This window comes from Ricinus communis, chromosome 1 (genome assembly GCF_019578655.1).
Source record: "Ricinus communis isolate WT05 ecotype wild-type chromosome 1, ASM1957865v1, whole genome shotgun sequence".
NCBI classification, from domain to species: Eukaryota; Viridiplantae; Streptophyta; class Magnoliopsida; order Malpighiales; family Euphorbiaceae; genus Ricinus; species Ricinus communis.
The window spans coordinates 29,470,043-29,473,524 of record NC_063256.1 but is presented as its reverse complement, the minus strand read 5'-3'; the positions used below and the strand labels follow the sequence as shown (position 1 = coordinate 29,473,524).

The window sequence follows — 3,482 nt, the reverse complement described above, 5'->3', positions numbered from 1 at the left end:
AAGGGTCTTAAGCCAGATTGTAACAGGTTAATGGTAGGATATGAAGAATTATGGAAAGTAAGCTGAAAGTTGTTGGAAAATTATGTAGGTAATGCAAGAATATGGCCAAGGATCAAACACTGTACCAAAATTAAACACTACTCGATTAAAATAAAACTCAAGATAAGGACAATAATAATGAATGGACTCAATTAATAAGGGAAATTAAAACAAGATAAAAATAGCAAAGACAAAATTGGTACCTGCACAAATCTACGATTCCTACCCCACACTCGTGAAAAACACTGTCCTTAGTGTGAACAAGGTAGGCACTCTAAAATAAAAGGAATAAAATACGTAAAATGAAGCTAATTATAGGAGTCCATAAAAGAAATTGGAAAACTAAGAGAAAAACAAGACGACAAAAAGAGATAAAAACTAGAAAGTCTACTAGATACTGCCCTTGATGTGTACTTTAACACTTCAAAATATGTTAGTCCTCAAAATTACGTACAAGCATCAAGTAGGCTAACTCCTGCAAAACTCAAGAATAAACACATCCTAAGCAACATCTAGTAAAAGGTTCAATAAGATAGCATCTCCTCAAAATCAAACTCACTAAAAACAGACTGAAATATCTAACTACAAATAACTACATAAAATAAAATAAAATAAAATGTCCAAAAATTCAGAAAGCAAAAATAGATTCGAGAATGTCTCCCAAAGGCGCTTCTTTTTGTTCGAGTCATCTAGCTGGACTCTGCATCAGCATTCCTGCATTGCGGGCAAATTAAGAAGGTAGGCTCAATGTAAGTTGGGGCTCGAGGCATATAAGCGCAATGAGAAGGTCCGATGTGTGCGGTAGATGACCAAGGAGGCGCTCTCTGGACCGATTTGGGATGTCCATTCATCCACTCCAAATTCTGGCTAAGTGACCTTTCAAAAAAAAACTTGCAACTATCCTTCTCGGGTCTATCATAGCACAAAGTCTCATATTGATACAAGTTGTTTTTTTAGATGAATAACACATACTAATAGGGGAAGAAACATGTATAGTATCATCCATTTGTACATCTTTTGGTTATGTATTACATGCAAGATCAATTCCATCAATACTACAAATGGCATGAACATGGTCGGTGGAAAAACTATGAAATGAGGGTAAACTAAAAGTGACACAGTCATCCCCTACATTAAGTTCTAACTTCCCCTCAAATACGTCTATTTTAGCTCTAGCTGTGGCAAGGAAAGGTCTCCCCAAAATTAATGGTACACCATGCTCATTGTCCATATCCAAAACCACAAAGTCCACAGGAAATATGAACTTATCTACCTTAACTAGCACATTTTCTACAATTCCCCTAGGAAGCTTAACAAAACGGTCAGCTAATTGAATGCACATCCTAGTGGATTTTGCCTCCCCCAAACCTAGCTTATTAAACAAACTAGTGGGCATGACATTTATGCTAGCTCCCAAATCAGCTAATGCATCATCAACACACAAATTACCTAAAGTACAAGGAATAGTGAAACTCCCTGGATCATGACGTTTCTCTAGCAACTTCTCTGAAACACCGCTAAGCATTCCTCGTTAAGCTGAACATAGGCGACCTCCTCCAACTTCCTTTTTCTGCTAAGTATGTCCTTTAAGAACTTAGCATACTTCGGCATCTGCTCCAATGCATCAATAAAAGGCAAGTTAATATGCAGTTGTCTAAAAAATCTAAAAACTTACTGAACTGCTCTTTCGCCTCTGCTTGTTTAGCTCTAGCAGGATAAGGAATCTTAGGTTCATATTCCCTGACTGGAATTGATTTCACCTTTCTTCCCTCAGGTTCCCTAACCTTACTGCTCGCCTCAACCTGTACATCAATAGTGGCGTCATCAAAAACACGCTTAGAAGGAGCTAAAACTAACTTACCTGAACGCAAAGTGATGGCGTTCACGTGCTCCCTCGGGTTAGACTCAGTGGTGCTCGGGAGCGCTCCTTGCTGCCTCTCAGACAACATCTTAGAGATTTGGCCAATCTGTGTCTTCAAGTTCTGAATCGAGGCTTGCTGGTTCCTAAGTGCACTATCAGTTTGCCGGAACCTCATCTCTGTGGACGTCACAAACTCCATTATAAGCTCCTTTAAATTTGACTTCTTTTCTGGTAGAGGAGGAGCTTGTGCAGGCCTAGCTGAATGTTGCTGCGGCTGCTGATGAAGTCTTTGAAAACAGGTGGACCCTGAGCGTTATTGTTCCTCCAACTGAAGTTGGGATGATTGCGCCACCCAGGGTTGTATGTATTGCTGTAAGGATCGTTCTGCTGCCTTGGGGCATTCCCCATATAGTCAACCTGCTCAACATCAGAAGACATATCAGAATTAGATGGAAAAGTAGTAGAGGAAGAAGCAAACATACCTCCCGCAGTACAATTTGCACTGTAATGCAGACTACCACAAAACTCACAGCCAACGTTCGTTGCATGAACCGGCATCTGGAGTTGGTCAATCTTCTTGGCTAGAAGCTCCACCTGAGCTGCCAAGGCTGCTGTAGAGTCCACTTGGTTGACCACTTCCTATCTTCCTGGTCGGCTCCTAGAGGATTGCCATTGATAGTTGTTCATGGCCATTTCCTCTATCAGGTTCTGAGCCTGCTCGGGCGTCTTACTGTTTAGCACCCCACCTGCTGCAGCATCCACCATCTGCCTCGTTGCAAGGTTCAACCTTGTAGAAGGTCCGAACTGCATCCACACCGGCAATCCGTGATGTGGGCAGCATCTCAAAAGATCTTTAAACCTCTCCCATGCATCATACATGCTTTCATCATCAAACTGCACAAAAGAAGATATGTCATTTCTAAGTTTAGCAATTTTAGCGGGAGGAAAATACTTATAAAATTTTTTTTCGGCCAACGCCTTCCAAGTAGTAATCGTTTATTGTGGAAGGGATTGCAACCATCTTTTAGCTCTGTCCCTCAAGGAAAATGGAAAAAATCTCAGCCGAATGGCGTCGTCGGTTGTTCCATTTATCTTGAATGTGTCACAAATCTCCAAAAAATTAGAGATATGTGCATTGGGATCCTCGCTGGGAAATCCTTCAAACTGCACGCTCTACTAGATCATCTGGATAACGTTGGCTTTTATTTTAAAATTGTTGGCCACTACAGCAGGTCTGACTATACTAGTTTTCATCCCATCCAAAGATGGTCGAGCAAACTCGTACATCATCCTCTGATCGTCATCGGTCTGGGGGTTGAGGTTCTCCATCGCGTCAACTCCTTGAACCTGAACTGTAACTCCATCCTCCTCCTCAACTGCCTGCAAACATCGTCTCAATAATCTGAGAGAGCGCTCCGGGTCAAATAAGGTGCTATGGGATCAGGGTTAGAGCTCCTGGTCATAAACTACCTGAAACAGAAAACCAAACAACCACCAATCAACAAAAGTAATAAAATAAAATAAAATAATAAAAAAATAAAGAATGAACGAATAAACAGATAATGACTAAATTAACACAGAA

General features: G+C 40.8%; 1 non-coding gene across 1 annotated transcript; it reads left to right on the top strand.

Annotated features, from left to right (window-relative positions):
* The first annotated feature begins 2,720 nt into the window (after positions 1–2,720).
* LOC112534233 lies at positions 2,721–2,827 on the top strand. The gene has a single exon (XR_003078534.2). It is a non-coding gene; the product is annotated as a small nucleolar RNA R71 (small nucleolar RNA).
* Positions 2,828–3,482: the final 655 nt, after the last annotated feature.